We start from the raw sequence: 8,876 nt of genomic DNA on the forward strand, positions 1-8,876 counted from the left end.
GAACTAAGAGATGACAATGTCAGTGAAACTAAGGATGGATAAAGTTGCAAGGAGAAGGGTGTGGTCCACAGTGTCAAAGGCATTTGAAAGGTCTAGGAGGATTAGGATGGAGTAGAGGCCATAGGATTTGGCAAGAAGGAGATCATTGGTGACCTTTGAGAGGGCAGCTTCTGTGGAGTGAAGGGGATGGAAACCAGATTGGAGGGGGTCAAGGAGAGAATTGGAGGAGAGGAATTTGAGACAGCGGGTGTAGACAACTCACTCGAGGGGTTTGGAGAGGAATGGTAGGAGGGAGATGGAGAGATAACTGGAGGGAGCCATGCGGTCAAGGGAGGGTTTTTTAGGATAGGGGAGACATGGACATGTTTGAAAGCAATGGGGAAGAAGCCATGTGAGAGTGAACAGTTGAAGATGGCTGTTAGGGAGGGAAGAAGAGAGGGGGCAAGAGTTTTGATAAGGTGCGAAGGAATGGGATCGGGTATGCAGGTGGAGGGGATGGATTTTGAGAGGAGGCAGGAGATCTCTAGAGATACTGCTGGGAAAGATGGGAGAGTTGAAGAGGAGGAAGGAGGGGGGAGGGACTGAGGAGGGGCAGGGGAGAGTTTAGGGAGTTTTGTATTTTCTACTTCCTCTCCATTGTTTAGCGTTTTCAGCTTCGTGACTGGAAAAAAAAGACAGCTCAGTGACAAATTCATTGTTGATAAACCATGGTAGTGTCATTGCGACAAGATGTTCCTTTCTAAGGCATCCTTACACAAGTGACAAAGATCTAATGGAAACAAGGAAATCTTGGTAACCTGCTCTGGATGCTGCCAGTTTTGTGCTTAAAATAAAGGGAATAATAAGGTCTTAAATAAGGACAGGAAGTCATTGAATTCAGGAATTATTCTCCACATGCATGTGCTCACAAATGTCAATTATTATATGTTGCCGATTTGTACTTCCCAAGCGCTTAGTACAGTGCTCTGCACACAGTAAGCACTCAATAAATATGATTGAATGAATGAATGAATGAATTATGAACCTAAGCCAAAATGTAGAATTACCAGTGCTAAAGGAGAATGTTCTTAACATGTACCTGTGGAATATACAGTTTTAGCTCATTCCTGACCAACCAATCAATCAATGGTATTGATTGAGGCTTACTGTGGGCAGAGCACTATATTAAGCACTTGGTCAAGTACAATACGATAAAGTTGGTAGACACGTTACTATAGGCAGTTGTGGGAAAGGAACAACCAAGCCATCCTATGCATTTGTCTAGTGCTGGGCTCTTCTGAATACTCACTCTCCATAGAAAAGTTAATGTGAACTGCTGGATGCTTCTCCATGCTGGAAAAGCAGCGTGGCTTAGTGGAAAGAGCACAGGCTTGGAAATCAGAGGTTGTGGGTTCTAATCCTGGCTCTGCCACTTGTCAGCTGTGTGCCTTTGGGCAAATCACTTCACTTCTCTGGGCTTCAGTTTCCTCACCTGTAAAATGGGGATTAAGACTGTGAGCCCTACGTGGGACAACCTGATTACCTTGTATCTACCCCAGTGCTCAGAACAGTGCTTGGCTCATAGTAAGCACTTAACAAATACCATAATTATTATTGTCTACCCCTTCTAGACTGTGAGTCCGGTGTGGGCAGGGCTTGTCTCTCTCTATTGCTGAATTGTACTTTCCAAGAGCTTAGTACAGTGTTCTGCACACACTAAGTGCTCAATAAATATGATTGAATGAATGAATGCCATTGAACTTCTGACCTTGGGCATAATGAGTCATTTTGGTTAGGATATTCAACCTAGGGCAACCACTTTAATTCCTTCATGTATAAAACGGAGTAACTTGGAAAATCTAGTCCAACACTTGGAAATCATTAGATCCCTGATGAATTCAGCTCAAGGGTCACCACAGAGATCCTAGAAGGGAACAACATTCAGATAAAACATTTTTTTTCTGGTTTAAATGCCCTCTGAGCACCTTTCCATTTTCTCTGAAGAATAAGATACTGGCTGTTATTATAAGCAAGCTCACCTGCCCTGGCATATTTGCTACTTACTCAGAAAAGAAAGTGGCTAATATTAGTGGCAATGCTTATTCTAGTTTTGTATTCACTTCTACAGGGAGGATAAATGTTGCTTATGTAGACTATCTTCAACAAAATTTAGAGAGTGAGCAACTGTTAACCTTTGATCCGTAAAGTGTTTGTAAACTGTCTATGAACTGCCAGGGAAGTAATTTCTGGGTAATAGAGATGAGATAGACACAGGTCAGTGGATGCTGGGATCTTTTACATCATTCTCTTTATAAATGGGTGTCACCTTAGCAATCTATACCAGTCTTCCATGCAAAAGTAAAGCAAATTGTACTTAGAGAGAGATTTATAATGCCTACCAAAAGGTGACCTGATCTTGATGCTCCTGCTTTTAGCAAATTGTCATACAAGTTGTGTAGCTTCCTGATTATTGTGTTTATGGGAATTTGGCCATTCAAATTTATATTGTTTTGTTCATTTCCCGAAGACATCTGTCCTTTACCAGTGTCTCAGTATCATCAAGCTAACCAATGTAGTCTCTTTCGATAGTGCCTTCCCATCTGGGAGAAGTAGTAGTAACAGTACTTATAAGCATCCACTGGGTGAAATAAGCTGTATGTACCTCAGCTGGAAAATGGGGATTAAGACTATGAGCCCCCCCGTGGGACAACCTGATCACCTTGTAATCTCCCCAGCGCTTAGAACAGTGCTTTGCACATATTAAGTGTTTAATAAGTACCATCATCATCATCATCTGAGAAAGTGTAACAAATTCACGAGACATGTTCCCTGCCCACCAAGAATTTCCACTCTTAATAGGGGAGTTACTTCTGCTGTAAATAGCCAGTGGTTCTGAGGAAACTGGTGGCAAGCCCCTGACAGAGCCACCATAATAAGACCAAAATTAGCAAAATAGAGCATAGAGAAAAATACTATCATTAATAACATCAATAATAATAATATTTGTTAAGCACTTACTATGTGCCAAGCACTGTACTAAGCACTGGGGTAGATAAAAGATAATTAAATCCCACAAGGGGCTCACAGTCTAAGTAGGAGGGAGAATGGGGATTGAAGCCCGTTTTTCAGATGAGGGAACTGAGGCACAGAGAAGTTAAGTGACTTTTCCAAAGTCACAAAGCAGGCAAGTGGAGGAGTCAGGATCAGAACCCAGGTCCTCTGACTCCCAAGCCTGTGCTCTTTCCACAAGGCTATGCTGCATCTCGATAAGAGGAGATCTCAATACTCTCCTTTCCATTATTTAAATAACCAAGTTTAGCATGCTTTGAAATCTTTGAAGAATTCAATATACATCTTTCAGTGACTTATAAGGGTGAACAAGTAGTATTATTCTCATTTGACAGTGAAAGAGAAAAAACTGAAGCACAAGGAGATGGTATAAAATTCTCAATACGCCGCAATAATCATTCCTTTGACGTAGTAGGTAGAGCTCAGGCCTGGGAGTCAGGAGGCCATGAGTTCTAATCCTAGCTTTGCCACTTGTCTGCTGTATGACCTTGGGCAAGTCACTTCACTTCTCTGGGCCTCAATTCCCTCATCTGTAAAATGGGGATTGAGACTGTGAGCCCCTCGTGGGACAGGGACTGTGCCCAACCTCATCATCATCAATCGTATTTATTGAGCGCTTACTATGTGCAGAGCACTGTACTAAGCGCTTGGGAAGTACAAATTGGCAACATATAGAGACAGTCCCTACCCAACAGTGGGCTCACAGTCTAAAAGGGGGAGACAGAGAACAAAACCAAACATACTAACAAAATAAAATAAATAGAATAGATATGTACAAGTAAAATAAATAAATAAATAAATAGAGTAATAAATATGTACAAATATATATACATATATACAGGTGCTGTGGGGAAGGGAAGGAGGTAAGATGGGGGGGATGGAGAGGGGGACGAGGGGGAGAGGAAGGAAGGGGCTCAGTCTGGGAAGGCCTCCTGGAGGAGGTGAGCTCTCAGCAGGGTCTTGAAGGGAGGAAGAGAGCTAGCTTGGCGGATGGGCAGAGGGAGGGCATTCCAGGCCCGGGGGATGACGTGGGCCGGGGGTCGATGGCGGGACAGGCGAGAGCGAGGTACGGTGAGGAGATTAGCGGCGGAGGAGCGGAGGGTGCGGGCTGGGCTGTAGAAGGAACCTGATTTGCTTGTATCCACCCCAGTGCTTAGTACAGTGCCTGGCACATAGTAAGAGCTTAACAAATGTCATAATTATCAAGTGCTTAGCACAGTGCTCTGCACATAGTAAGCGCTTAACAAATGCCATAATTATCAAGTGCTTAGTACAGTGCTCTGCACATAGAGCACTCAATAAATATGATTGAATGAATTAAAACACTCACTATGTGTCAAGCACTGTTCTAAATTCTGGGGTAGATACCAGCTAATCAGGTTGGACACAGTCCCTGTAGCACATGGGGCTCAGAGTCTTAATCCCCATTTTACAGTGAGGTAACTGAAACTCAGAGAACTGAAGTGACTTGCCCAAGGTCACACAGCAGACAAGTGACAGAGCCAGGATCAGAACCCAGGTTCTTCTTACTCCCAGGCCCATGCTCTATCCACTAGACCATGCTGCTTCCACAAGTTAGTTGGTGCTTCTGAGCCCCCCGATCCACCTCCCTCTCATCCCCATTCCTCCATTCCAAAGATCCAGAAATAAATGGACTAAATTTCATTTTCAAATGGGCATTACTGAAACTCATATGGAATATTGTCATCTCAGAGAGGCTGTTCTATAGGCCCCGGGAGCCAAAAGGACCTGGGTTCTGATCCCAGGTCTGCCACCTGTGGGCTGTGTGATCTTGGGCAAGTCACTTTACTTCTCTGTGCCTCCATTACTTCATCTGCAAAATGGGGACTAAGACTATGCACCCCATGTAGGACAGGGACTGTGTCCAACCCGATTTGCTTGTATCTACCTCAGTGCTTTGTTCGGTGCTCATCATGTAATAAGCACTTAACAAGTACCATTATTATTCTTGACAAATACCACAATTATTATTATTATTATTATTATAGTTCTATATTATTGAGTTTTAGAGTATGTCTTGATCATTGTTGGTAGTCCAATGGTGTAATAAAATACTAACTGCTGAGTTGGTTGGTTAGAAGCTACTCATAAATAATAGTAATTCCATCAATGAAACTTTTACTTTGTGTTATGTTCTAAACACTGAGGTAAATACAAAGTAGATTAAATTCCACCCTTGTCCTGCCTTGCTTGAGATTCATAACCTAAATAGAGTTAAACAAACAGATAGAACAATAACATTCGAAAGCAAAACAATAAATTACACTCATTTCAAACATTGTCGTACAGGGAAATGTGCCTGAACATGAATATTATTCAGCACTTGAAGACATTAAAGAGGAGCCATTCAAGGCATCCAAGAGAAGTGTTTTCCTTAAGTGTATTATATTTACACTTGAAACTGACAAAGTTTAAAGCCTCACTGAACTCTGTACTGCAGGCAAAGGTATCAAGGAGAGATTTTTAAAGCTGAATTGACCCCTGAATACATTTTTTAAGAATCTTCTGAATTTCTCATTTATCTTTGTTGATATATCTGTAGTATCCATTGGTCATTCATTCTTTTGTGTACATCACAGTTCATCAGTTCCCTTGCATTTTTCTTAAACTTTTATAAAACATATGCAATTTTGCTCTTGGTTTTTAAGAATCTGAAACAGGCAAAGATAGCTGCCCATGAAAGACCACTAAGGAACAGAGTTACCAAGGGGCAAGGGAGCTATCATAAGCTATCAGAAAAATGCCTTGGAACCAAATAGGTACAGTATTTCCATAGATTGGTAACTGCTATGAAACTCTTGTAATTGTCAGCAAAGTAGCCTTCTGTATTGATGCATGGAATCTTCAATCAACTTTATTGATCCTCTATTGTATAAACCTACTATGGACAATATGATGAAAAAATCTTGAGCAGAAAAAAAGTTGTAGCGTCATTAAAAAAGTGATGAAACTGAAAATAAATCTTAACCACCTCCTTTATAGTTTTACAGGTGATACACAGTGAGATGTTTTTGCTGTTCTCCACCTCCACTGAATGCAGAATAAGAGCACATTGTCTCAAGTTGCTGCTGCATGCATCTGTGGTGGAAAGAGTGGGGAAACTGTAAGGATTGTGTGTATGAAGGAAGGAAGACGTAGAATCGTCATACATGGCAATTATTGAAACACTCCCCACTGGTCTGCAGTCACAAGCAGGTTGAGGCCAGTGTGGAGAAACTTGCATACATACCTCTCTCTTTTCAACCCTCCCTATTCGAGCCTTTTTAAGCCTCTCATTGGTGGCCTTGGGCCATGCCCAGAATGTCCACAAGGTGCTAAATACATTTCAAAGTCCACATTCACCCGATGGAAGTAGAAGTCCCAGAAATGCAAAATGATAATTGTGCATGTGTGAGTCTCTCTCTCTCCTGACTTGTAGAAGTCAGATTGGGTCTGCTTGGCTGACAGGCTAGAAATGAGCCCAAAATTCCTGGACTTGGGCCAAGACCAGGCTGGGCCCTAGGATTTCTAGACTGTGAGCCCGTTGTTGGGTAGGGACCATCTCTATATGTTGTCAATTTGTATTTCCCAAGCGATTAGTACAGTGCTCTGCACACAGTAAGCGCCCAATAAATACAATTGAATGAATGAATGAATTTTAAAATGCAAGGTTCTCCCCAAAAGTGGTAGGATGACCTCTGAAAATCTCTTCCATTTCTGCAATTCTATGATTCTAGGGAATCCTAGGAACCCAGAAAAAAAGGCATAACCTCCTCGTTTAATTTGTTTTTCTCTACTTCAGTGTTGCTGTATATTGAGTTTTCTCAAGGCAGAAAAAAATTGTTGACATGTGCATATGGCTCATTGTCCTTAACGACTGAATGAGGGGATGTGGAAAAAGTAGACTGCCTATCAAAAGGAAAATTGGAAGATGTGGAAATTGGCAAAAAAAGGAAAGTCAAAGTATGCAAGTGCTTCTGCACTAATGCTAGAAGCCTTACACATAAAAAGGGTAAATTGGAATGCTTGTTGTATTTGGCATCTCTGAGACTTACTGGAGGGAGGAAAATCAATGGGATATAATGCTGCCATGCTATAAACACTATGGAAAGTTTGAATGGCTGCACCAATTTTTAGAATTCAGAAATTTTAGAAAATAATTTCTAAAAGGAAAAATTGTGGATGCCAGGATGTTTCAAGGGATGAAACAAATGAACCAAGAGCATTAAGCATTAAGGAGGCCTTCCCAGACTGAGCCCCCTCCTTCCTCTCCCCCTCTTCCCCCTCTCCATCCCCCCCACCTTACCTCTTTCCCTTCCCCACAGCACCTGTATATATGTATATATGTTTGTATGTATTTATTACTCTATTTATTTATTTATTTTACTTGTACATATCTATTCTATTTATTTTATTTTGTTAATATATTTCGTTTTGTTCTCTGTCTCCCCCTTCTAGACTATGAGCCCACTGTTGCGTAGGGACCGTCTCTATATGCTGCCGACTTGTACTTCCCAAGTGCTTAGTACAGTGCTCTGCACACAGTAAGTGCTCAATAAATACAACTGATTGATTGATTGATGAAAAGCATAAGCCAAACTAAATAAATTAATTTATTATTCATTGATTAATTATTTATCAATTTAATAATGAATTGACTATAAATGAAAGCTGCGGTGAAAAAAGATGAGAAATCAGTCATAGCATGTAAAGAGGTCTGTGATCAGGGACGAGTTTGTTCAGGAAATAGAAATGTATTTGTGGAAAAAGGCTTGTGATGAGTGGTTGGAGCATACAGTTCACTAATTCAATCACATTTATTGAACACTTACTGTGTGTAAAGCACTGTACTAAGCGCTTGGGAGACTACAATATAATAATAAACAGACACATTCACTGCCCACAATGAGCAGAAACTGACCATGAAGGGCTCAATGTGTCAACTGCCCAATATGAGAAGTTTCATTTGCCATCTAAAGGACTCAAACAGTTGTCAGAGAAAGTTGAATGTCTGCAATGTAGTGCTGAAATGGGGGCTAAATGGACAGGCTTCAGAGTAAAACAGAAAGGGAACTATTTTGCAATTGCAAAATAATTTTTGTAAGAAATAAAAAACTAATTTTATATGAGAGAAAATTCAAACTCTGTGTGCATCATATGTTTCAGACTAGACACTGCATTTTATCTTTAACAGGAAACATGAGCTGTAGGGATAAATATGGGAATATCACTGCTTTTGTCCTTCCAGCCAAGATGTGTCTTTGTAACATGAAGAGATCTCCAAGAGTAAGAATGAATGCAAACTGAACTACTTCCACATATGGAAAAGAGCAGAGGCAGCAGGGTAAATATTACGCTTAATGCCAAGGAAATGTCTCAGCTAGTCCAAAGACAAGAAAAGCCTCAAATCCCTTAGAGAAGTAAGGATAGGAAGAGATTTGATGACTATATAGCTTCCCATAACTGAACAGCTAAGAATTTAGAGTATTTGGGAATGCTAAAATTAACTAGGAAGTAAATTGGAATCATCAACGAGTAGCAGCAGCCTTACTCGGTGCACCTAGGGTGTCCTAGGCTGCAAAAGTGGGATGTGTTGAGGGATGCTCAGGTTGAGGTGCAGGTCCCCAAGTCTTTACCCAGCACCATTTCTAGTTATCTTCCAGATCACTGAGAAATGGCATGCTTACTCCTAATCATTCCCACAGCTCCCAACAAACCTTCCCAAACTGGATTTGTAGATAAGTGCTTAAATAATATGGATTGTATGTTGATAATATGCATGAACACAAGTCTCACATTCTGGAATTTTCATTTGAAAAACTGAATCC

Source organism: Tachyglossus aculeatus, chromosome X4 (assembly GCF_015852505.1).
Source record: "Tachyglossus aculeatus isolate mTacAcu1 chromosome X4, mTacAcu1.pri, whole genome shotgun sequence".
NCBI classification, from domain to species: Eukaryota; Metazoa; Chordata; class Mammalia; order Monotremata; family Tachyglossidae; genus Tachyglossus; species Tachyglossus aculeatus.